Source organism: Globicephala melas, chromosome 13 (genome assembly GCF_963455315.2).
Source record: "Globicephala melas chromosome 13, mGloMel1.2, whole genome shotgun sequence".
In the NCBI taxonomy this organism is placed as follows: domain Eukaryota; kingdom Metazoa; phylum Chordata; class Mammalia; order Artiodactyla; family Delphinidae; genus Globicephala; species Globicephala melas.
In genome coordinates, this window is record NC_083326.1 from 54980635 (window position 1) to 55008510 (window position 27876).

The 27876-nt window shown below is 45.1% G+C and overlaps 1 protein-coding gene across 1 annotated transcript in view; it reads right to left on the bottom strand.

The window, feature by feature from the left end:
* LPIN2 (lipin 2) overlaps window positions 1-19199 on the bottom strand; it is an 82067-nt gene extending 62868 nt beyond the window's left edge. Inside the window, 1 exon segment of the mRNA XM_060310121.1 lies at window positions 19075-19199. The gene's annotated coding sequence lies outside the window, so the exon portion shown is untranslated.
* Between the last annotated feature and the right edge of the window lie 8677 nt (window positions 19200-27876).

Here is a 27876-nt window from a genome sequence, read left to right on the forward strand (position 1 = left end):
CAGGAGACACAGGGCTGGGGTTCCCCACTCTGGGTCCACGGGAATGGCTCAGAGCTCGCCAAAGGAAATTACAACAAACAAATGAAGTAATCAAGGACAGATGAGATTATTAACACAATCCGGAGAAAAACAGGAGAAAATGTCACAAATTGTGAGATCAGCGTCCTTTAGGGACCCGTGTCAGTCACACTCACATTCCTCGCCTCTTAAGAGGCATTTCCACTTCTACAGCTGGTTCCACACAACATTTTTCACTAAAGATTTTCTGGACCACTTGAAAAACTGGTGATGGTGGTTTTAATTATTTTGCTGCTGTGATTTCATCTCCAAAAAATTGCTTACAATTTTCTCTATTTTAAAAATATTGGTAATTAGCTGATACTCTCCTTCCTGCCGTCTTCCATCTGGATAAACAAATTGCTACGGTAATGCCGAGTAATTACTCAGAAGCCAGGAACTCAGCAATAATCTCTTGGATATGCAGTTTCTTGGGGAGAATAAAAATTCTATCATACATAAAATTCAAACAAATAATAATAAGTATACCAGGATTTCAACAGATAAGTATACAAAGGACAAACTATCAGGAACATCAAGAACCTGTTCACATCTTACATGGAGAAGCCAGGATGTACACCAGGGCCTGCTTGACTCCAGAGCCTCTGCTTTTAACCATGTTGTTGGTGTCTAATTCACAACTTGCTTGCTATCATGTTAGCAGGCTTAAGCAAAATACCACCCAAGCAGTTGGGACTATCATTTTAATAAAGAATCATCCTGAGTGCGGCTAAGAGCCACCCCACAGGACAGATGGTCTGTAGCCTTAAAGGGGCATCCAATGGAGCCTGGAAACCCCGCTTGGTTTCTGTGGTCAGCCTGCTCTCCCAGTTTCTGTTTCTTTTTCCAACTTCCATGTTTCTCAACCTGACTGCATTCCCATCACCCTTCCCTCCCCATCTCAAATTCTTGTACGCAGGTCACTGTGTTCTTTGGGTAATGAACAGCAAACATGACTAAACCACGCTGCTACGAGAATAACTTAAGGAATTTACTTTTACAATTGGAAGATTCTAGTGCTACATTTAAGTCTGTTACCAGATTTTACTTAACTAGTGAAATTTAAATTAAAACAAAAAATCAGAATTGTTAGATTACTGCCTTTCAGAGGCTGAATCTGCCTACTTCAATATAAAGTTCCCCTGGACTTCCCTGGCAGTCCAGCAGTTAAGACTCTGTGCTTCCACTGCAGGGGGTGCAGGTTCGATCCCTGGTTGGGGAACTAAGATCCCGCATGCCACAAAGTGCAACAACAACAAAAAAAAGTTCCTCTAAGATGTATTTAAAAAAGTAAAACTTGTGGTACTGGTACCCAGATGTATACAGTTATATTACACACGTACAGAAGAATGCAATTCCAAGATGGCAGGAGTAGCTGCACCCTTCGTTGAAGGTAAAGCCTTAAGTCACCTTTGCTACAGAGAGGTTAAATGCTAGTAATACGTCTAACATTTAACCCTGCAATGTCTGGGCGCACAGAGGATCCAAGAAAGCACAGAGGCATCTGAAAGCAGCAACACTGGAAGAAAGGTTCCCCCTCTTCTAAGTATGCTGCACCACTGAAACAAAAAACGAGTGTGACATTTTATTACAATTTATTTTTCTTCCAGACTCAACATACTTCATAAGGTTCTCTGAGAAACAGGGTATATACTTTATGTAAAAATCACTAGCCTTCGCAGCAAATTAATTTTACTCAAGTTTTTAATGTATACTTTAATCATAAAACTTCTGGACGTGAAAAGAAATAAGCAAACAAAGGTAATATAAGCTAAATGTTCATGAGAAACTGTACAGTAAACCAGTATTTACATTGAAACCATACAAGGAAACACAATATTGGCAACCCAGCATTATTTATCTAGTGTCTAACTCTGAGTCACACTCCAGAGTTAGTCCTTTGCACATATTATCTCTGATCTATACAACTTCTGTGAAAGACAGATTTGCTTTATCCCTATATCTTACAAATGAAAAAACAGAGGCTCAGAGGAATTATGTACTATATCCAAGGTTACCAACTAATAGTAACCAAGTTGGTTAAAACTTAGTTTTTTTTTAAATCTATTTATTCTGGCTGTGTTGGGTCTTTGTTGCTGTGCGCGGGCTTTCTCTAGTTGTGGTGAGCAGGGGCTACTCTCTTGTGGTGTGCGGGCTTCTCATCGTAGTGGCTTCTCTTGTTGTGAAGCATGGGCTCTAGGCACACGAGGCTCAGTAGTTGTGGCACGTGGGCTCAGTAGTTGAGGCTCACGGGTCCTAGAGTACAGGCTCAGTAGTTGTGGCACACGGGCTTAGTTGCTCCGCAGCACATGGGATCATCCAGGACCAGGGCTTGAACCTGTGTCCCCTGCATTGGCAGGAGGATTCCCAACCACTGCGCCACCAGGGAAGCCCCACCAGCTAATTTTTTAAAGTGCCAAATCCAGGTTCAAACCCTAATCCACTTAGTTTCAAACCTCAAGATGTCTCCATAGTAACTTCTAGGACACAATACTTAATTTGGAACTCAAATTTGATGTGCTAGATATTTTAAAAATCTCAAATACAGGGACTTACCTGGTGGCGCCGTGGTTAAGAATCTGCCTGCCAGTGCAGGGGACACGGGTTCGATCCCTGGTCCAGGAAGATCCCACATGCTGCGTAGCAACTAAGCCCGCGAGCCACAACAACTGAGCCTGCGTGCCTCAACTACTGAAGCCTGTGCTCCTAGAGCCCGTGCTCCACAGCAAGAGAAGCCACTGCCATGAGAAGCCCGCGCACCACAGCGAAGAGTAGCCCACGCTCACCGCAACTAGAGAAAGACTGCACACAGTAACGAAGACCCAACGTGGCCAAAAATAAATAAATATTTAAAAATCTCAAATACAATAAATCTAAAAGAATAAAATATCTAGAAATGAAATTAGCCAAAGAGCTGAACATTTACATATTTATAATTACAAAACATTGCTAAATTTAAAAGGACTAAAATAGAGAGATATCTTATGTTCATGGATACAAAGACTTAATATTGTTGAGATGTCAATAGTACCCAAAGCAATCTACAGATTCAATGCAATCCCTATCAAAATCCCAACAGATTTTTTTCTTTTTTTTTTTTGCAGATACAGAAAGTCAGTCCTCAAATTGATATGGAATTGCAAGGGGCCAAAACAACCTTGAAAAAGAACAAAGTTCCTGATTCCAAAACTTATTATAAAGCTACGGTAATCAAAACAATGTGGTACTGGCTTAAAGATAGACATATACACCAATGGAACAGATTCCAGAGTCTAGAAATAAACCCAAATATATATGGCCAATTGTTTTCTGACAAGGGTGCCAAGTCCATTCAATGGGGAAAGAACAGTCTCTTCCACATATGGTTCAGAGACAACTCTGACTCCAGAGCCTTTCCAATTAACCATACTGCTGGTGTTCAATTCACACATACAAAAGACACAATGTATAAGACACTGTATATAGAATAATTAACTGAAAATGGATCAAAGACCTAAATAAGAGGTAAAACCACGAAACTTAATGATTCTTAGATATAACACCAAAAACATGAGTAATGAAAGATAAACTGGATTGCATCAAAATTTAAAACTTTTTTTCCTTTTTTTTTGGCCACACCATGCGGCTTGCAGGATCTCAGTTCCCTGACCAGGGACTGAGCCCTGGCCACGGCAGTAAAAGCCCAGAATCCTAACCACTAAGCCACCAGGGAACTCCCTAAAACTTATTTCCTTCATCAAAGGACCTTATCAAGACAGTGAAAAAACAACCTATGGAATGGGAGAAAGGATCTGCAAATCATATATCTAGTAAGAGTTTCATGTCCAGAATATGTAAAGAACTTTTACAACTCAACAACAGAAGGCAACCCAATTAAAATACGGGCAAAAGGCTTAAGCATCTCTCTGAAGAAAATGGCCAATAAGTACATGAAAAGATTGCTCTACATCATTAATCATCAAAGAAATGCAGATCAAAACCACAATGAAATACCACTTCATACTCACTGATGGCTATTTTTTTAAAAAACCAAATTGAAAAGTGTTGAGGATGTAGAAAAACCTTTCCAGTGTGTGGAGGGTTTAGCACCACTTACCTCCTCACTCAATGTCAGTGGCAGTTTCCCCAGCTGTGACAATCAAAAACGCCTCCACTGTTTCTGAGTGTCCCCTGGGAGCAAAATTCTTCCAGCTGTGAACCATGGGTTTATCTAGATAGCGTGTGGCCCTGTATTTATACACTGGTTCTGGTTAGAGGTGGGCCAGGCAGGCACACACACAGCTTGGGCTCCGAATTTAGAGACTGAGTTTTAAATTATCGTTCCACCACTTACCAGGTACCCTGACACGTAACCGTCCTAAGCTTCAGTCTGACCTGAGCCTCATACAACCCCTCCAGAGAGCCAACCCCTCCCCAGGGTCACAGCGGTGGCCAGAGAGGACTGCTTCCACAGTTCAAGGAGGTGGTGTAAGCAGGGCCCTACGGGGCCTTCCTGGGACAGACCCCTCCCCACATCCTCGGCCGCAGCTCCTCTCTGAAGTACCTAGAGAACGGTATCTGATGCACACTTCCTGAGCTGTTTTTACAGACGCTAAAACTCCCACCAAATGGAAGAAATTAACTACTTGATGACCATGAGACCTACCGGCACCTAAGGACTGATAATGGGACACCACCCTGTTACCTTACCATCAACCAAGTTACCTCAACATCAGCCGATCAGAGAATTGTGTGCACGAGCTGGGACGCCCCTCCCTCATCTTGCCTTTAAAGATGCTTTGCTGAAAGCCATGGGGAGTTCGGGTGTTTGGAGCACAAGCTGCCCTGGACTCCCTGAAATAAACGCTGCACTTGCCTTCACCACGACCCAGGGTCAGCAGAGTGGCTTTACTGCTGGCTTTATTGCGTGTGGGCGAGTGGACCCAAGTTTGGTTCAGTAGCAGTAGCACCTGGAAACTACTAGGTACTTCGCAGATATTAGATCGCTTCCTTCTTTCATTAGAAAACGATGTACAGACGGCCCCCGGCTTACAATGGTTTGGCCTGTGAATTTTTACTTTATAATGGTGTGAAAGCAACACGCGTTCAGTAGAAACCCTCCTTCACACTTTGAATTTTGATCCTTTCCTGGCTAGTGATAGGCCTGCCCTACGAACCCCTCTCGTGACGCTGAGCGGAGGCAGCCCCAGCTCCCGTCAGCCACGCGATCCCGAGGGCAAACAACCCATGCGCTTACAGCCATTCTGCACCCAGACACCCATTCTGTTTTCCACTCTCAGTGCACTATTCAATCAGTCACATGAGACAGTCAACACTTCATAATAAAATAGGCTTTGTGAGATGATCCTGCCCAACTGTAGGCTACTGAACTGTGCTGAGCATGTTTAAGGTAGGCTAGGCCAAGCTATGATGTTTGGTAGGTGAGGTGTATTAAATGCATTTTCGATTTAGGATCTTTCCAAATTAGGATGGGTTCATCAGGATGTAACCCCATCGTAAGCCGAGGAAGATCTGTACTGAAAAGCTCTGAGACCTATGCCCCGTAGGTGCCTAACGGGTGACTGTTAGGCTAGCATCCCTGCCATCAAGGAGCCCACTATTTAGTGAGGGACACAGGAAAGTAAACAAATGACTTATGACCTAATTCCCACTTCGATCAACAGCTCTTCTTATCTCTTTGTTTTAGCTTCCCAAACCACTTCCCTGTTGCCTAAGGCCCATCCAAATGAGGTCTACCCTTCAGCCTGTTTGTGCAAATAGCACGAGCCGAATTCATATTCCAGCCCCAAAGAGCCAAATTAGGACTGACATGGGTGAGAAGAGCCCTAGAGGTATAGGAAAGGGTCTTCAGGTAACAACTACTAGATCCAGCTACTCCCCCACCCTGTGCCCAGAGCAGACTGCCCTCCCCAAGAGACAAGGAAGGCATCTTCCCCACGCTACCTAACTCTACTTAACGTGAATGCTGTCCTTTAATCACTGCGGAGGCTACAAAATAAACCAATCCCATTTTTGTACCACTGTCCAGCATCTTATTAGTACTCTTCTTTTTTTCTGAAAGAACTACCTTTAAATTAAATGTAGGTGCTACACAGGATAAAAACCAGTATCATTACTATGCAGTCACAACACTTAAACAGTACAAAGTAAGTATGATTCATCTCTCTGACGTGCCTGGTCCACCAGACGTTGCTCTGAATGACTTATGGCTATTTCCGAAAACCTAACCTACCTCGAAGGGTAAAGATCTTCCACCACTGAGCATAAAAGGATATATTTCAAGACTGAAGCAATTTAAAAAGGAAGGAGTGTTCAAAATGTTTTTCATCATAACAGCGTCACTGAAATGCATATATTGCCACTGAAGTGGGCAAAGTACCATTTGATTGCATACGTTTTTAGTCATATTCCTTCAGAGAGACATTTTTTTATAGGAGTACGAACAGCTTCCTTATTACCCATTTGTAATGGAGTGCAAAACTGAAGAATCTGAGGTAATTAGATCTTAGGGGTAAACTTCAGACTTATTAATAACATAAGCATCGTAATTTAAACAGTAGTATTTTTCATCATGAATAATGTCCATCAATTATCACCATCCATCACTCCCACCTCAGTAGGCAGCGTGAGGCTGCAGGAAAGAAATGACTATTTGCTCACATCCCAGGACAGTATGTACATATGCATGTGTCTATTCAGCAAGTATCATGCACACACGCACCCCAGAACAACAGAACCACACCCCATTCCCCCCTCCCCACCATTTGGTTTTACAGAGACCTTGCCACCGGCACCAGGTTCTCTACATTTGCCAGGAACCCCAAGGCTGATTGTAAACCTCTGCGTGAGAGGTGCCAGATTCAATGCTTCACGAACACACAACTTCGATTCTGGAGGCTTGTATTTCTCTAAACTTATCTCAAATTCAAGGGAGTATTAGTGAGGTCAAAGCTCAGCCCTCGCCTTCTAGACACCATCCGAGGTGTCAGTGAGCTGCAATGGGACCAGGGGTCATGGTGCCACAATTCTAGTTAAAAGGTGACTTCTGCCGCATAAACAATTAGACCAACCTCTCTCACTGCATCAATCACCTTTTAATGACTCCAGCAGCGGAGAGGAGGGTCTTCCCTCATTACTAGCAGCACACTAATTAAACAAACAAGAAAAAAACAAGCACCAACCCATCAGCTTACTTAACTGATGTCATAAAAGTGATCAGGAGAATTCCTCAGCTCCTGTAACACAGATTTCCAAACTGTGCAAGGGAGCACTGCACAGCCAAACTCCAGGCTCCCTTGCATTTAACTCTCAGAAATGCAGCCCCCAGTTTCTCAGAGGGAAGTCTTCTAGATCAGGAAGCACAAATTCACTGCTTTCTACTCTTCTTTCTGGGAATACCTCAGTTAGAGAGCACGTGGCAACCAGGAGGCCGGGACCCAGGAATGTGAACTCCCTCCCGTGTGGCCACCCAGCTCCGGGCATCCCAGACCGCGGCTGCAGAGGGGCCCGGGGACCTGGGCGAGGCTGTGGACCTGGGCGAGTCTTCCAGCAATGACAATGAAAACACACACAGCTCCAACTTCATGCTGGACCGTGCACAGTGCCGCCCGGGACCCCGGTAGTTTTCAGACGTGTCAGGAGGGGGACATCCCTCTCGGGGCTCTGGGTGGACACCTGGGTGGATAAAGGATGCGGGAGCAGCTGCGCCGCTGCTGCCAGCACCACCCGACACGCACATCACTGAGTGGTGCCCTAGTGTCACACAGCTCCGCAGACACCAGGTGAGGCTGCGCCCGCGGGGGCTCACGATCTGACCTGCACACGAGCTCCTGCAAGATGAGAGAGAAGGATTTCCAAGAGCAACAGCGAGTCAGTGAGGCAACATTTGAAATGTTGGAAAATAAAGCCCGTTTCACACATCGATCTGTTTAAAAGCAGCATCTACTTTGATGTGCTGTTCGCTGTTCGATTCTGAGATGGCATCAAGCCATGAACTTGGCTGACAAGGTACCTCCCCTCCCAGCACTTAGATTCTAATGCTAAGGAGAGAGAGGGGCAACAAATGAAAAACACAATTCTAGACTGGGATAACTATCATGAAGGAAGTCAAAGAGTGTATGGGAGGAAGGGCAGGAGGGGTGACTTCAGGTAACAGCCACATCTGAAAAGGAAATAGAGCACAGCTAACTAACATGGGAGCCAGAGCACCAGGGCCCGGCCGACACTGTTCACCTAACTACGCCGGGACAGACTCAGGATTCACTTTCTCACAAGACAGTGGTGCTGTTCTTTCTTTAGGCATTTTGCCAACCTGCAAATTACTTTAGAAACAAAGCCAGAGTAGAAAATGAGGTGACTCAGATACTACGTTATAAAACATTCAGGAAACCAGTGGAAATTTTAGCAGTCACACAGTCTGAACAAAAATCTCCAGTTGTAATCTAAAAATTGCTTCCTCAGAGTTGCTTTCTGACCTTGGTGAAGACGGATGGGACTAAAAGCATCTTTTAAAATGCTATAATAACTAGACATTCTGTTGACACAAAGGACATTACACACTTTATCTTCATTCCCTCTTGAAACTCACTGTTAAGGAGCTGAACTGTGCCCCCAGAGTAAGCTGACGTTCTCACCCTCAACGCCTCAGCAGGCGACCTTATTCGGAAATAGGATCTTTACAGAGGTAACTGAGTTAAAACGAGGTCATTAGGGCGGGCCCTAAACCAATGACTGGCTCCCTTATAAAAAGGGGATATCTGGACAAAGACAAACAGACACACACACGGGGAGAACGCCGTGAGGACATGAGACAATGCTCCAGGTGCTGCCACCTACAAGGAATGCCCAATGTCGCCAGCTAACCGAGAGGCCCTCAAGGAACCGGCCCCACTGACACATCGACCTCAGACTTGCTGCCTCCAGAACTTTGAGACAACACATTTCTGTTATTTAATCCATCCGTTTGTGGCACTTTGTGACGGTGGCCCTAGCAAACGAATCCACTCACCAACACAACAGGAAAGAAATGTAACAGGAGTAACTGTTAAGTACGAGGAGAACGTTTAGAGGAAATGGAAGAGGTCAAGTTTTTGAAAGATGAAAGATGGATGGAGAAAAAAAGGAGGACTAGACAGTAAGGGCTCAAAAGCCCTCCTCGGTGGAGAGATGTCAAAAACCATGACAACTATAAGAAAATTTCCGAGTCAAAGCCACAATTTTCCAAACTGAACGTTCCCACGGGGCCCAGCACAGCGGAGAAGCGGCAGCCGCCCTGCCGGGCTCCACAGAAGGCCGTCACGGTGGGAGGAGCCGTGGATGGTGTCCAGGGCCCCGCAGTGTCCTGGAGGGAAAGGTTCAGAGACACCGCGCGGGGCTCGGGCAGAGGATGCGTGGCTGCAGGGAGCTCTGCGGGGGGTGAAGCCACACAGGCCGAGGGGCGCCCACTACCCTGGGTGTCCTCCCGGCCTCTGACCCACCGAGACCAGGGGACAGACACGCTCGCAAGCCACCAGGGCGGGGCCGCGGGGCCCCATCACACCCAGCCCAGCGCAGCCACCACCAGGGCTGGGGATCATGAGGAGAAAGAGCAGGCGAGAGCACCTGGAGAGGGGAGAGGACGGGAAGAGGGGCGGGGAGGGGGAGACACGGGCATTTAAAAGTTTGGGACTTCTCAACAGTAACAATTCAAAATTCTAAAGGAAAAGTATTTCCGCTCTAGCATTCTACAGCCAGCCTCCCGATGAAGGACGAGGCTAGAACACATTTCCAGATGCGTAAACCTTATGGACTTGCCCTCCGGTGAAGCTTTCCTCCACGCCCAGCAGGACCAGGAGGCCGAGGGAGAAGTGGGAAACGGACCCGACACAGGGACCCAAGGCAGGCGAGGGTCACGGAGACCAGGCGAGGGGTCTGGAGCTCTGTCGGAAATTGGGGGCCTGACACACAAGCCAACATGACAACTAACAAGCATGGAATCAAGCCCCACAAGAAACAGGTAAAAGAGTTGAAGCAGCTGCTTCTAAGAAGCAGTCAACAGCCCTGAGGAAGAGACTCTCGTGCTTTTCACCGCATACCTCAAAGTCCCATTTGAATTTTTAAACTATACATTAAAAAAAAAAACTTAAAAATGTTTTAAGATGAAAAGAATTATTATGTGATGCAGGCTTATAAAATGAATCTTATTCACAGGAATGAAAACTACTAAAGAAAAGAAAAATAAACACCCAGCAAATACGAGCAAATACCCAGCAAATACGAGCTGTGGGGCTTTGTTTTCTTCTGCTTTTAATTAGGAAAAGCTCTCTTCCAACCCTCAGCATCAGCCCTGTGGTCCATTTGAGACTCAGGTATCTCTCATTAACAAGACAAAACAAATGAACCAGGAAATTTAACTACAGCAAAGTTCAGACTTCCCTGGTGGCACAGTAGTAAACAATCTGCCTGCCAAGGCAGGGGACACGGGTTCAAGCCCTGGTCCGCGAAGATCCCACATGTCGCGGAGCAACTAAGCCCATGCACCACAATTACTGAGCCTGTGCTCTAGAGCTTGCGAGCCACAACTACTAAGCCCATGTGCCACAATTACTGAAGCCCGCGTGCCTAGATCCTGTGCTCCACAAGAGAAGCCACCGCAATGGGAAGCCTACGCACAGCAACCAAGAGGAGCCCCAGCTCGCCACAACTAGAGAAAGCCCGCGCGCAGCAACGAAGGCCCAGCGCAGCCAAAGATAAATAAATAAATAATAAATTTATTAAATAAATAAATACAGCAAAGTTCCTATCAAGTTATCTAGTTGATTCACTTGGAGCAGGGAAATGTCCTAACACAAAAGCACTTTTCCATTCTATGGCAAGGATATCAGCAAAAGATTTAGCCAACATTTAAAAGGATGACATTCAGCAGATGAAAAAAAAGATCAGCTATCCTAACAACACAGGTATATTAGTAGTTTTCAACTAGTAGAGAATAAAATTTTATGTAGCTTTATAATCTAAGGAAATTTTTCTGAAAATGATTAGAGCTTGCAGAAAAATGTCAACTACTTAGAGACGTGATAAACTAGTCAGCAAGAGAATTTTTTTCTTTTAGTTAAGTTTTAGTTAAGTATTCACCTGCACTATATATACCAGATACATAAGACAGCTCTGTTTTCTAGATACTACAAAAATAAGGCTCTACCTGCAGGCCTGGACAACAAAACTTATACAGCCAGAGATAAAACGACAGCCAAAATCACAAGGCTTAAATTTGTAGACATGCGTAGTGCCTAAGACACATACAAAACTGCTCAATCACGAAAATATATTTCCTATTTGACACTATAAAGGTAAACGTTCTGGGTCAAGGAAGAAATTTCAAGCACAGAAAGCAATATTTTTGAGACATAAACATCTTTCAACTGAACATCATATTCTCATGCTAAAAATGTAAGCACTGAAGCTCTCTCCCAGATGCTTCCTTTGCTCCCTTTCAATCCCTGTGTACAGTACTCCTTTCTCAATCCCTCCCTGCACAGCTTGGAGCAGCAAAATGTCCTAACACAAAAGCCCTTTTCCGTTCTATGGCAAGAATAACAGCATACCCCTACAAGAATACAAGCTACTTCAGGGCAAGGCGGCTGTTCTACTCGCCTTTCTGCCCTTTGCCCTGAGCCTCTAGACGCTGGTGTCCCTTGTCCAGTCAGAGCTCCCAGCCTGCCACCCTGCCTCTGCTCCTTGGGGTGGCTTGAGGCTCTGGTTTAACACACAACCTCCTCAAACCCTCAGAATCAGCCCAGCAGAAGGTACTGTGGTCTCCACGTTACAGATGAGACAACTGAGTAAACTGAACACCAAAAGTGTGTTCCAGGACTTGGAAATTCCTGAAGGTCTATGAATGTATTTCTGTTTAATGGGAAGTTCCCCTGCACTGAAGAACTGATAAATCCCAAGTCATTAATTTATTCACAGTAAATAAAACACCATTAAAGCTCCGTAGAGGACTTCCTTGGTGGCGCAGTGGTTAAGAATCTGCCTGTCAATGTAGGGGCCAAAGGTTCGATCCCTGGTCCAGGAAGATCCCACACGCTGCAGGGCAACTAAGCCCGTGCACCACAACTACGGAGCCTGCGCTCTAGAGCCCATGTGCCACAACTACTAAGCCTGCGTGCCACAACTACCGAAGCCTGTGCACCTAGAGCCCGTGCTCTGCAAGGAGAAGCCACTGCAATGAGAGCAGCCCGCAACGAAGAGTAGCTCCCACCTGCTGCAACTAGAGAAAGCCCACATGCGGCAACGACAACCCACCGCAGCCAACAAAACAAAACAAAACCTCCATTAGAATCTTTCTGCAGATGTAGTTGGCAAGTGAGTCAAATGATACAGTGACGAGAGCACCAGTTCACAAAAACTCAAACTCAGGTACTCAACAACATCAGGGGTTTCAGCCAGCTGCCCCCATGGGTGGAGGGGGAACGAGGCTCCTATATGGAGGAGGAAGCTGGAAGCTCCGTCCAACTCCGGAATGTTGGACCTCAGTGCTGCTATGCGTGGTCCAGTCCCAGGTAACCAGGGGTCACAGAGGACGCTCCTCAAATCAGCAGTCAAAGGTACCTGGGAAGATCCTTCAAGAAGGGGTGGGTTTGGAGTCTGACAAACTATATGGCTGAGCCCAGCTCTCCTTCTCAACACTAAATAGAACCACCTTCCTCTCAGGCTCAGCTGAGAGCAATATTTAGCCAGCGTTTGGGGCCCCGTTTTAAACACTCTGTCCTGACTCATCATAGCAATGTGATCACGCTGTGGAAGCGGGCAGAGGGAAATCAGCTTCACATCATCCAATTCGTTCCAGAGCCGCCCGGGGTGGGGGGCGGGGGGGGGCATCACCTCCACTGTTCCCTCCGCTGGCTTTTCTCGCCCTGGCACAGTTGGTTTTGCACATATAAATGATTCAGAGAAACCCAAGCCTCCTATAGAGCAGGTGCTATCTTTCTAGCAGTTTATAGATGCTGACACTAAGAATAAGTTCTCCAGTTCTACCTAATCAAGTCAAAACAAAACCCTAAAATTGACGTCAAGGAGACGCAGGAGAATCCTTACGGTCCTTGGGCAGTCTGGTGGTGATGGAGTCAGGGCAACGCCACCACAAAGCTGCGAGCCTTCAGCAAAGCTCTTTCAACCCCACCAGCATCACCTAGAAAATGGGACTACTATCTCCATCTTGCAGGGTCATTGTGGCTCTTGAGATAATTTGTGTAAACCACAAGCCCTCACGCAAAGAAAGTGTTCAATCATGTAACTGCAACAGTAATGGCAACCTTTCACAAACATCAAACACCTCCTAGAAATTCAGTGTTCCTAAAAAGTAGGCATCAGCACCATTTTACAGACCAAGAGTCTCAGTACCTATCTTTTAAAGACCCCCAAATTCCAAATTCTTACTTTTCAAATACCATTACTTAGGCAAGTTTTTTTAATTGGCTGAGCCAGTGAGAAAACCCTGCAACAAAAGATCAGTCCTTTCTCAAAAGGTATTTGTTTAACACACATTTTAAATGATAAAACAGAGAGCTTTCTCTCTTAAGTGATACTTCCCTGAATAAGGCCTGTCTCTGTGTAGGTCATATGTAGAGATGACTGTTAACATTATTCGAAATTCATCCAGAAAACTGTTGAAATTTTAAAGAAATATAATATGTGGGCAGATGCTTTGGAATGTTTTACAAAGAAAAAAATAATGACACGTAGAATCCTAAAGAAGCAAAAAGTATATTCACACAGAATCTTAAAGGAAACAAAAAGTATATTCCCTACGGGTCTGCTGTAAGCCCAAGCATTCCTGGACTTAGGCTGGTTCAGAAAAAAGACGCATCACTTTACAAGGATCACAGACCTACGACTCAACCTTTGGGGGAAGTACCATATCACATCAGGGAGCAGCAACTCAGATTTCTTAATTCACATGAACTGTCTGATGGTTCTGCTGTCTCACAGTTGATAACAATACAAAATCACACAATAAAATTAACAGATGATTTTATATTGAATAGCTCCTACCTTTGAAGGGCCTCTCTTTTAGAATGAATGAAACAGCACGTCTCTAGTACAGCAGGACACACCTATCTTGCTGGGAGCCAGAAATGTCACATCATCGTGAACTGAACAGATGAGAACCATCCTGGCCGTTGTACAACTCCCGTTTGTTTATTCAGAGGTAGAAAAAAGGCTTTTAGGTAGATTTCAATTCCAGATTAACCAATGAACGTTTTTGTTTATAATTAAGATACTTTCTCTATAAAAAAGAAAACATCCTACTACAGATTTAAAAACAGATGGGTTAAACCCTCCCTTCCATTATATTTCAGAAATAGGTAAATGCAGAAATTCAATCAGTCACTAAAGGTGTGACTTGGTACCATACACCTATCTTCCTTCTTGCAGGAAAGTCACTAGTTCCAGCCTTAGAGTTTCTGAAGGATGCTTTCCCCATCCTCAGCTTCTCCTCTTTGTCCATAACTACTTAATTATAACCACCAAAACCAAATAATTTTTAAACCTAGATAATGGTACCTCTTCTCTTTGAAATATTAGGGACTCTAATCATGTTTCTTAAACTTTTCAAATCCATGTTCCTTTACACTCCCTATAATGTTACGTAAAACATACAACAAATTAACAAATGACCAAAAAGTTAAAAATCAAAATAATAGGAGAAAGCACAACAGACCTTCAAAGCCCCCAATGCCCTGCAAGTACCAGGTCTGCACAGCCGCTCAGGCTCCCTCCATCCGATTCCTCCTGCTCATCAACCTGTGAGGGCCCGACCCTTCCCCTCTTTCCCCTTCACAGAGACTTTTAAATTTACAGATCCAGTCCCCACAACCGTCCCCCAACAGTGCCCATGTTTAAATGTTCCTCCGCCTCCTCAAGCTGTCCTTTCTCTACTAGAATCTGACAAACCTTTAAGGCTGGCTTCTTATTCCACCCAACACTATCTGTCTCTCCTACTCCGGCCCTCGGTTCAACATTTACAGAGCAAAGGAGGCAAATTGGTCGCAGGGAGTGTCTGAAAATTAAGGAGACAGTCGTTATTTCCTCTAATCCTGGTTAAGGCTAGAGGAAAGCCCCAGGTGACTTGAGAGCAAACACAATGCAGCACAGAACAAGCAAAGCAGCAACCATATCATCAACACTGTGAAGGGTTTGCCTCCTGCAGCTGATCAAGGGAAGTGAGTCTTGAGGACTGAATACACAGGTGGAGACCGCTGGGAAAAAACTGAACTGAGAGCACAGGGAAACTCAGATTTGCTAAAATAGGCGAGAACAGACCATTGCAGATTCATGAACAGGAAAGATGAAAAAGATGCTTGAAGTTGAAAACAACTTAGAATTTGTAAACCACTTTGAATTTTACTTATACTCTGCCTGGTTGAAAAAAATACGTTGAGACAGTTCAGACAAATTTACCTATAACTAAACAATAAAGTGAAGGGAATTGGTACAAAAAATAAGGATATGAAATGAGATAAAGGCAACAAACGCAGTTACTCTTCATAAAGTTAACTACAGAAGTAAAGACTTTCGAAACTGTCCAAATATGCCAAAAAGTCAGTTGAAGGAGATCCACCAGCTACCCAGACTCTACAAGGAGTGCTTTTCTGGAAGCCAATGTTTCTCCTCCAAAGAAGCAGGAAAGCCTTACTTGGATAGTTCATGTTTAAAATATATGACAGATAGACACAAACACCACAAAATAAACACCACATAATAAAGTTCTAAATTCTGAGATTACAAAAACAGGCAGCACATTCCAAATGGCTTTTTAAAAGATCACCTTCTAGTAGTCTCTCAAATTATACATTTGACCTAAATAACCTAAAAATAATTTTAAAAGGTCCCACTCCTAACAACACATAAACCCCTTGCCTTTTGGCCACACCCTCCTTGTACGGACGTGAGATGAAGGCAGGAAAAGGATCTGATGCTGCAACCGCAGCGCCACGCTTTACAAGGCGGAATGAACTCTGGCTCCTTCCTTCCTCACTTCCTTGTAGCAATTTTAACACCGATCTAACTGACAAACAGCGGCACTGAAACTTAGCATTCAAAGCCTTCAGAGGAAAAAGATTCTAAACTATCATCAGTGCATCAAATAAGAAAAAATGTGTGCTGTATCATCATTCTAATCCCAAAGTCACACTAAGGGCTTTATCTTGCATCGCAGCACCGTTTATCTCCTAGTGGATTCTTTTTTCCTTCTCCTTCCCTCTTGATGGAATGGAAACTTAGGGCAGAATCCTCCAGTCCCAGGGTCCCACAGCAGGGCCAGACCACCTGGGCCCAGCTTCCTGTTGTCAGTCAGGGCGGCTGAGAGGAGCACCGCAGAGGCTGGAGTGGCCACACCACACAGGCTGCCACGGACTCACAGAGATACCAAGTGACTTCACCTGGACCCTGGGGGTGAGCAACTTCTCCATTATTATCCTAGACTACAGGACGCCACACATGTAAAGTGTTTAGTGGTAGTAACAGTGTGTTACTAAAATAAAGAATCAAGCCCAAGGCAGGGAAGGTGGATTCCAAAAATCAGAGCTAATAGCCAGCAAAGTCGCCAAGACGACTTCTTATTCAGATACCATATTACCAAAATATAGCCATAAAGCTTACTGCTCCAGCCTGTGGCAACTATCCTCAAAGTTTTAGTAAGACATCATTTATATAGGATTCTGCCAACCGATGGCTCTGCTTGCCAACCTGTGAGCCGTCTCATCATTAAGAAGGCAAATGAGAGGTCAGAGAACTCTGGGGCTCAGCCAGAAAGAAAACTTACTTCTAAATGAAGGGAATAAGATCAAAACAGGCTTTCAAAATAAAGGTCTCAAACCACTGCCCAGCGATTGATGAGAAACTCAATGTGCACACACATACACACGCAGTGACAGCCGCTGGGGTCCCATCAAAAAGGAAAGGATTTAAATTAAAGGCGGGCAGACTTAACTCAGACTTAAAGGGAAACTTCCGGACAGGCTGCGAAGCACCCACGGGAGGCAGCTCATTCTACCTCCCAACAAGACAAGCCCAGTGTGCCCGTGCTGTCACATATGAGGAAATGCCTATATGAAGACACACACCCAGGAGAAATAGCTGTCCACACAGAGAACCAAGCCATATGTAAACTCGATATTAACATTTAAACTAAACATTGCAAAATGTTCACTGCAATGCTCGTCAGCTTACCTTAGCCTTCTACCACCTCTAGTGAGTGGCACTGCCAGGATTATTCATCCAAAGCTCACAATTCAGGACAGCTGAGTGAACTGGCCCTCGGGTCACACTGCCTGCTGCTTCCTACCTTCATTCTACAGACCTCCGCAGGGGTCTCTTCTAAAAGCTGGCTCTGCGCTGGGTGCCGGCAGCTATGAGTCTGGCCTTCAAGGACTCGGTCTAGCGCAGGAGACAACACAGTCAGTAACCAAAACATGACAGTCCAGGTGAGGAGTACCTTCTATGGCTATAAGAATGTAACAATACAGGACACGGAGCCCCAGCTGACCCTATTATGTGCTTCTTCCCAGTGGCTTCACTGTAGTTTTGGATGGCTCTCCTATGCTCCCCTTTCCTGTTCCTCCAAAACAAAGCTTCTCTGTTAGTTCTCAACCATGCCATCCATCATTAGCACCTACCATCTCATTTCTAGCATTCTACAGCCATCACCACCCACACCTGGGCCTGGAGATACTGCAATCTGATACATCACCACCACATGTAAGTGGAGGGAAGCAGCCACCCACACCGTCCAATGCTCTTCCACACGTGTCCTTGGGCCTGCTTCTCATACTCTGGCCGAGTATGGCCTGAGGGTAACTGCCCTTCGGGCAAAGAGGATGCTGCACTAGGGGACCAGCCACCGAGGGCTACATTACTCGAATCCTTCCCCCGCCGCTCCCACCTCTGCTACACCTGCCACACCTGCCGCACTTTTCAATCTGAAACCGCTGAGCACAATCAGTATCAAACCATCGACATATAAGCCATTGGGGGGCACTAATTAACTTGTAAATTCTTCAAAATATATTTCAAAACTGACTTTGTGTTGTTCAAAGCATTACAAACTAGCCAGGCCAAGTTTTAATAACCAGTAGCGCTCACCAAGCATCTTCAACAGGGCCTGGCGTGACACCAAGGCAAGAGACACTTTTTCAGTTAGGGAAAAGGAAGAAGAAAAAAAAAAGGTATGGAAAAATAATCCCCAAACGTGCATTTTAAATCAGCCTAGCGGTTTGTTAAGTAATTCTTAACATTTCCAAATATTCAGAGTTCCAACACTTTCTGAAAGGAAGGATGATCTTTCTGGTCCTGTTTTTCTTAAGTGTGCCTTCCAAACGACATCCCTAGTTTTCAATGAGAACAGTCTCAGTTTGTCCGGGCGGGGGGAGAAACGATGACCCGCGGGGTTAGAAGTTGAGAGAGCAACCCTCAGCATCAACTGTACCTTAACATGTTCGACACAGATTAAGATGTGCAGAGGGGAGGGGGTTTGGGAGGTGAAAAACTACTCACACTGGGGATCCGGTCTACAGCCCTGAGGCGGAGACGCCGGGCAAACGAACGGCCGCAGAGGAATAACAGCAACTTCCCGGGCCCCCGCCGCGATGCGTATCACGTGCCGGGCCCCCTCCCCCAGGCCCAGGAGCTGAATGGAAACGCGGCCTCCGGCGGCGCTTCCCTCACCGGGACCCGCTGGGCCGAGCGTCTCCGGGGCCGCAGCTCCAGCTTCCGCACCGCAGAGCCAGGAGGAGGGGGTCTGAAGTGACCCTCCGCTCGCGCGGCGGGGGCACCAAATTTTTCAGTCTCCCCGCCCGCCGCGACCCCCCAGCCCACCCCGCGAGTCCGTGTTTCTAGATGACGCCGGCGGCGGGGCGCGAGCAGGGGGCTCGGCCAGCGCGGGCCCGAGGGTCCCGGCCTCTGCCGGGCGGCCCGGCGCCCGCGCCGCGCTGGAGACCCCGCCGCCGAGGACCCCGGCCCGGCACCGCCGCTTACCTGCAGCGACTCTGCTCCCGCCCCGCGCTGGCGCCCGCAGGCGGCCGAAGGCAAGCGGCGGCCGAACGGCGACGATGAGGACCGGCCCGGCTGGGCGCGCTCGCGGGCGGCCGAGGAGGCGGGGCCGGCCGGGGGCGCGCGCGGGGCCCGGGCGCCCGCCGCCGCCGCTGCCTCGGGAGCCGCTTGGGCCGCAGTCGAGCCGGGCGGCCCTCATGAATGGGACACGGCACGGCGCGGCGCGGCGCGGCGCGGCGGCGGCGGCAGCGGCGGCAGCGGGCGGTGCGCAGGCCCCTCCCCGCCACGTGACGCCGCGCTCCGCCGCCAGCTCCCGGCCGCGCGCCGCCCGGCGGACTCCCTCCTGCTCAGCCGCCCCGCGCGCCGCCGCGCTGCCCATCTACCGCGCTCCCGGGAAGGCCCCGGCCTTTCGAGTGCTTGCTGCAACCCGAACGTTACTTTTCCGCAATCAAGTGTCTTCTGGTCCCCATGGCAACCGCGGCGGGTCACGTGGATCTTAAGAGCCCAATTACCGAAAAAGAAATATTAAAGTGCAAAAAATGCTCACGGCATGAATGTTTTATAATCCACTTTTGATCACCAGTAGAGCATCTGCTTCTTTGCTTACTTTCTCCCCCCCACCCCCACCCCAAGTCCTACTACACATCCCCTTTTAAAAATATACTGTTTAAAGAAATGGATTGCCAGGGCTGTATATTATTGTTGCACACTGGTTTTGATCTCTTTGCTGCTTTTGCCGCTATTGAAAGTTATGGATGGAAGTACATGTGTTCCTTCCAAATGCCATTAATTTCTCAATACGCGTCCTGTGGGGGATACCTTTGAGGATACTGAAAAATAGGCATTTATATAAAGCTCCTGCGTGCCGAGCCAGCCGCAGCACAGTCTCTTCCCAGAGATGGGCTGTGGTGTGACTGGGCTGTGCTGCGACCGGGGGACCAGCGCCCTGCCATAGGGGCCCCCGGGCTGGTTCTGCAGAAGGAACCCGGGCAACCACTTCCTCATCCAAGTTCCTTCTGCCTTCCTCAAGCATTCAGCCAAGCTTTGCCCCATCCTAAACCGAGGCCCAGGGGAAACGAAGGTGGTTTCCTAGGCCCAAGGTCACTAGTAGAATTTTCCTCTTCGGTGCCTTTCACCTGGCTTCACGAGCAGAAAAAAATTCTCAAAGACAAGGACTGGACTTCCCCCTTCATATTTCAGGAGCATTTCACTCTGCTCTGGAGAAGTGGAATTAAAGCGAGAAGAATAGCTGGATCCTCAGTTTCTACATCAATAGAATGGAAACAGTAATGACTTTCCCACGGCACACCATTACATGTAAAGTGCCTAATTTAGCTTAGCGTCTGGGACCCGGAGCGTGCTGTTGCTGTTTGCTTTTTTTTTTTCTTTCCATTTTTCCCACTTGGATTTTTCCTGTTTCTTTCAGGCTATTTTCACTACCTCCTGCCTTGGGAAGGAACTATTCTGCCAGGCTTCCTTCCTTCCTTTCATCATTCAGGAAGCCTTAGACATCCTCCCTTCCTCCAAACCCACCTGAGATTTGATCCCTCAGCTGAATGATTGGTTCAGGTGTCTACGATTTTCTCATTCTCTGGTGTCTACCTGCTTTACACCACCCCCTAAGCAAAACAGAGACTCATGAAATACCTGTTGCACGATAGGCCTTCACTCCCTTCCCCTGACACCTAAGAAGTGTGTGGGGAGCCCCGGATTCCCACTGAGTCCACTGGAATGTAGGAGGAAGGAAACTCTTCCTTCACATGTAGTGACCCCACCCCCTTCCGCTCCGTGTCCCTTCCCCCAACTCTGGACTCACCCCCTCAGCGTTAGCAGGCTCAGGCGTCTCCCACCAGGGAGCCGCGAGGGGCCCGGGGTGGAGGAGAAGCAGGAGAAGAAGTAGTAGACTTTCTTGTCCCCAGGCCATCAACTTTTCTGCCAGCTTCACTCCCCAGCCAAGCTCCCTGGAAAGAGGAGGCCCCCCTTTTTCATTTCTTCACAGCCTTCATTTCTCCTCCGCCCCTGACGTTCATCAGGCCAGAGTCACCAACAAACTTCTGGTTGCCAAATGCAGCGGACCCTTTCAGGCCCTCCCTCACAATCTCTAGAATAAGATGCTATTGACCATGATTTCCTTCTGGAAACTCCTTCCTCCTCGCATCAGCCAGAACCCAGAGGGCCCCATGCCTGTGTTCAGAGGCTTTAGACACCTCCACCAGCATGGCCCGCGTTGACGCCAAATTCAGGTCCACTGTGTTTATTTCTTCAAATCTGTTCCTCCTGAATCTCCTATCTTGGCTAATTGCACCATCATCCACGTAGTCATCTTTGCCAGAACCTAGGAAGGAGTCTCATTTCCTTCCTCTCCCCTTCCATGTCCACCACGTCTCGTCATTTCTACTCTCCAGAGCCCTCTGCAGAGCTACAGTGTTGGCTGCCTTCAAGGGCATCCACAGCTGCACAGCATGAGGCCTCATCCTCTAGCCATCAGGCCCACCCTCACCACATCTCTGAGGATCCACTGGGGGCAGATTCAAGTTGTTCTCTCTGCTCTCAGTTCCTGAGCAGTTCGAAGCACCCTCCATCCTGAATTGCAGATCTGACCATGGTACCAGTTATCGGCAATCCACTGCCCAGAGGAAAAACCCAAGTTCCCTAGCAGGGCATACAGGGTACTCTTCTTCTCTCCTCCGTCTAGCTGGTGTGCTTTAGCCACCCCTTTTGAACCAGGCTAGGTTTTTGTTTTTTTTTTTTTTTTTTGGCTGCGCTGGGTCTTCGTTGCTGCACACAGGCTTTCTCTAGTTGCAGTGCACTGGCTTCTCATTGCGGTGGCTTCTCTTGTTGCACAGCACAGGCTCTAGGCACATGGGCTTCAGTAGTTGTGGCACAAGGGCTCACTAGTTGTGGCTCACAGGCTCTAGAGTGCAGACTCAGTAGTTGTGGTGCATGGGCCTAGTTGCTCCACGGCAATGTGGGATCTTCCTGGACCAGGGCTCAAACCCGTGTCCCCTGCATTTACAGGTGGATTTTTAACCACTGCGCCACCAGGGAAGCCCCGGGCTAGTTTTTAAAATATGAACTTCCATTTTTCTCCATACATTTCCCCCTCTCTCCACCCCCCCTTATAAGAATGCACACAGGCATTCTGCTCGTCTCCAGGAACTTCTGAAAAGCAGAAGTTGCCTGCAAGCCATTTCCTTCCTGTCTTTTAATTTCCAACACTCTAAACTCCTTGAGGAAGCAATCTAACTCAGGAGGGAGAGGGCTGGTGAGAAGGGGCTTCTTTGAGGGAATCCAGAAGAGTGAAGGATTTTCCCTAGAATAAGAATCCAGTCTCCCAAGCCTGGAGTTGGAAAGGAGGTGGTCCTATGCCCTCCATCTGGCAGCTCCCAGGGGAGGGGATTAAGTCGTAGAGAAATAACTTTGTTGTTCCCAGTTTTTGCATCTCTTCTATGAGAACACAGGCTAGTTAGCATTTTCTGAGCCATCACTCCTTAGCTTCCTAGTAATTCTAACTACAAAGCTATGAGGTAGCTGCTATTGTTAATACCAATTTATAGATGAAGGCACAGAGAGGTTGAGTGACTTGCCTCAGGCCTCACAGCTAGTAAGCTGAGATCCTGGGCTTCATCCCCAGGCCTGCTTGTTTTTAACCACCTTCCCGCCACCTCCTGTTAGTTTCCTCTACTGTCCTACCCCAGTCAGCATCTCTTTTTCTCATGCTACTAGTCTACCTTGTACAGATCACAACTATAGCGCTTATTCCAAACATAGTAGGTGTCCAATAAATACATGATGAAAAATAGAAGAGGATTTCCATTTCTAGTTATATGCTTGGCTAGGCGTCTGGACTAACTCTTCCACTGAAAAGAACAACAAAAATACTGGGTAAAATATTAAAAATATATTCTGAAAAAAAAAAATTCTGGAAGGGATCCAAAAACTGGCAAGAAGTTAAGAAATAGCCCTAGGACAGAGTAGAGGCCAGAACCCAGGAGAGGTAAGCAGAGGCCAACGTCAGCTTTTGCCTGGAAGGTATTTGCTGAATCTGAATATTGGTTTTTGCAGCCGTGGGAGTCTTGGGGACAGAAGTAAAAGCATAGGGTCTGCTTTAAGTGGGGAGTTCAATGGGAGACCCAATAAAGGTGGGACCCCAAGTGCAAAATCATAGAGTAAGGAAAAAATTATTTTTGAGCCCACCCAGAAACCTTACTAAAGTTGGTCATAGATCAAGCCATAAAGCAAGTCTCAACAGATTTTGAAAATTTCCTATCATACAGAGCATATTCTCTGACCACAATGCAATTAAGCCAAGAATCAGTTTAAAAAAAAAAACAAAACTAGAAAAACCCATTTGTTTGGAAACTTTTGTGTCAAAGAACAAATAGTTATGAAAATGTGACAGTATTTAAATGCTGTGTAACAAATATTCAATAGTACATGTGGAAGCTAAAGAGAGGAAACCTAGACAAGTAGTTAAAGGGAAATTTAGACCAAAAAGCTTACATTAGAAAATATTTGGAAGTGTAAAGAGCAAAAAAGTTAGAAAAAGAACGGCAAAATAAAGTTCAATGAAACAGAAGAAAGGAAATAAGATAAAATAAGAAAATAAAATTGAAAACAAACATACAATAGAAAGGACCAATTAAGCCAAACACTGGGTTTGTGAGAGACTAATACATTTTACAAACTTCTGGTGAAAACTGATAAAGGGAAAAAGAAAAGGTACAAACAATGTGAGGAATAAACTATATTCCTATATAGTTTATAATCACACATGATGCAGAAATTACAAGGACATATTTGTGAACATTTTTATGCCAATTAATTTGAAAACTTAGATGAAGTGGGAAAATTCCAAGAAATATGTTAATAAAACTGAAATAGGGCTTCCCTGGTGGCGCAGTGGTTAAGAATCCATCTGCCAACGCAGGGGACACGGGTTCGATCCCTGGTCCAGGAAGATCCCACATGCCGTGGAGCAAATAGGCCCGTGCACCACAACTATTGAGCATGCACTCTAGAGCCTGCGAGCCACAACTACTGAAGCCCGCGTGCCTAGAGTCTGTGCTCTGCAACAAGAGAAGCCACTGTGGTGTGAGGCCCACACACCGCAACGAAGAGTAGCCCCCACTCGCCACAACTAGAGAAAGCCCATGTGCAGCAATGAAGACCCAATGCAGCCAAAAATAAATAAATAAATAAAATTAAAAAAAAAAACTGAAATAGAAAACCAGAATAGACTCATAACCATTCAAGAACTTGAATCTGTTGTTAAATATTTTCTGCAAAGAAAAATCCAGGCTGAAACAGTTTTACCAGTGACTTCTACCAGACATTCAAGTAATAAATAATTCCAGTGTCTCACAAGCTAGAGTATGGAAAAAGATGGATTATTTCTCAAATCATTTTATGAGGCTGGCATAAACTTATACCAAAATCTGACGAAGAGAATGTGAGAAACAAAAAATTTCAGGTCATAATATAGACAGAAAAGTCACAGGCAAAATTTTAGCAATTTGAATCCGGCAAGATGATAATCAGAACCAAACTGGTTTACCCAAGAATACAAGGTTAATTTCAAATGAGAAAAATCAATTAATGTAATTCACCACATTAAAGGATTAAAGGAGAAAAATCATATAATGACCTCAGTAGATGCAGACAAATTCTTTGATAAAATTCAATACCCATTCAGATGAAATACATAGAAAACTAGGAATATTTTCCTTGATAAAAGGTATTTACAAAAACCTACAGCAAACATTATACGTAACCAGTCCCTTTAAAATGGGGAACATGATAAGTGTGCTGCCATCTCCACTTCTATTCAGTATTGTACTTAAGGTCCTAAATAGTGGAGTAAGGCAAGAAAAATAAATAAAATATATAGATTGGAAAGGAAAAAAATCACAATGACATAATAGTATATGTAGGAAATTCAAAAGAATGTGTACCGAGCCTGTTGAGATGGATATGAGAGTTTGGCAATGTTTCTGGGTACAAAAGTCAATACACAAAAATCATGAGCATCCATCTATACCAGCAATAAACAGAAATGAAACTTTTTGAAAGATGCCATGCAGTGTTTACTATAATTACTTTATACTCCTTATCATATTTCTATACTACTGCCCTTTTTTTTTTTTTTTTATCAAACTCAGCATTAAAATACACAGTCTAAGAAGAATGGATAAAGAAGATGTGGTACATATATACAATAGAATATTACTCAGCCATGAAAAGGAACAAAATTGGGTCATTTTGGGCTTCCCGGGTGGTGCAGTGGTTGAGAGTCCGCCTGCCGATGCAGGGGACACGGGTTTGTGCCCCGGTCCGGGAAGATCCCACGTGCCGCGGAGCGGCTGGGCCCGTGAGCCGTGGCAGCTGAGCCTGCGCGTCCGGAGCCTGTGCTCCGCAACGGGAGAGGCCACAACAGTGAGAGGCCCGCGTACCGCAAAAAAAAAAAAAAAAAAAAAAAAAATTGGGTCGTTTGTAGAGACGTGGATGGACCTAGAGACTATCATAAAGAGTGAAGTAAGTCAGAAAGAGAAAAATATCGTATATTAATGCATATATGTGGAATCTAGAAAAATAGTACAGATGAACCGGTTTGCAAGGCAGAAATAGATACACAGATGTAGAGAACAAACGTATAGACACCAAGGGGGCAAGTGGCGGTGGGGGTGGGATGAATTGGGAGATTGGGATTGACATGTATACACTAACATGTATAAAATAGATAATTAATGAGAACCTACTGTATAAAAAATAAATAAAATTCAAAAAAAAGAATACACAGTCTTAACTGTTTCTTCAGGTCATCATTTTCTTACCAAGGCTCCCGAGTCTAACTTTGTATGCTTTTCTCCTGTGAATCTGTCTTTGTCAGTTTCATTTTCAGACCCAGTCAGGGGCCCTAATATGGTCAAGGAAAACTTTTCCCTCCCCTACAGTATCAAAAAACAAGATACTTAGGAATGGATCTAATAAAATATATGTAAGACCTTTACAAAGAGAATTATAAAACTTCATTGAAAGGCTATGAAGAAGACTTAATTAGAGAAATATATTTATGGATAGAAAAGACCCAATCTCATACAAATATTAATTCTCCACAAACTGATCTATAACTTCAACGCGTTTCCGTTTGAAATCCCAACAGAGGTCTCTTCTTCAAGAGGCTCTTAAAGAAGACCATAGAGGAAGAAATTACCCTTCTCTATACCAAACCTATAGTAATCAGTAAGGGTGGTATAGGTTCAGGGAGAGACAAACAGACCAACCAAACAAAAATGAGGGCCCAAAAACACCCCTGGCATATACGGAAACTCGGTGTATGGTAGAGATGGTAGCTCAGATCATTGGGGGAAAGATAAACTTTTCAATAAATGACGAGGAGGCAGCTGATTATCCATATAGCAAAAAATAGATGTGGACCCCACGCTACACCATTTCACCAAATCAGCTTTCGTTGGATTAAAGACCTATATAAGAAAAGCAAAACTGCATTGCTGTCATCATTTCAAGGATACGCTTGTTTTCACATTTTACCATTTCTGAAATTGTGATTTTTCTTACCATCAGTGGCAACTTAAGATTCAATGATACATGATACAAAACTTTTAGGAGACAATGTAGGAGAATATGGTAACAAATTCTGGGTAAGGGAGTATTTCTAAAGCGAGAATGTATTTGCGACACACATAATCAAACAAATATTTGAATCCAAAAGATACAGAGAATTCATATAAATCAATAAATAAAAATCTAGCAATCAACAGAAAAGCAAGCAAAAGAAATGAAGAGGAATTTCACAAAAGAACAAGGGTAAATGGTTCATAAACTTATCAAAAGACATTTAGTTTCATTGGTAATCAGGGAAATGTAAATTGAAACTACAATGAGATAACACCACACACTCATCAAAACGGCTAACATAAAAAGTTGTTCAATGCCAACTGTTGATGTGGAGTGACCAACCAGAACTCAGACACACCGCAGGTTGGAATTCAAATGTATAATAACTTTAGAAAAACAGGTTGATATTACCTAGAAAGTTGAATGTGCACATATACAAAGACTCAGTAATTCCAATGTAGGTATGGATTCTAGAAAAACCCTTGCACAAGTGGACTCAAAGACACATACAGGAATCAATGGCAGCATTGTTCATAGTTGCAAAAAGCAAGAAACAATCCAAATGTTTACCAAAGGTGGACTGGATCATTAAATTGTGGTATAATCATACAATGAAATACTACACAATTACATCAACATGGATGAATCTCAAAAATAAAATGTTAAGCAAAGAAGCAATGAAAGATTAAGATATGATCCACTTCATAAACAAGCAACTCTTAAACGATAAGGATAAAAGCACAGGTGATAAAAATTATAGAGAAAAACAGTGACGAGAGTAACAGAAATTTCAGGATAGACTTGACGTTGATAGAGTGACAGGTGCAGTTTGGGAGAGGCATGCAGAGGGTCTTAGGTCGGGTGATGTGCTATTTCCTGGCTCGGGTGATTTGTATATAGGTGTTTGTGTGTATCTTTATTTCACGAGAAAAAAACTTTTTAAATGAAGGACAAATGAAAATGAATTAATAAATGAATACATCTCTGTATTTTTTAATGTTATTACGTGCCTGCAAGCTTTGTAAGTTTACCTTCAGCACTTATAAGACAAACTTAGTACGTCTTACCACTTTCCTAAGAAGCTGCAAGAAATGGTTTGTTTTCAACAGTGTGTCGCAGTCTGTTTTGTAATAAATCCTAGATGATGAG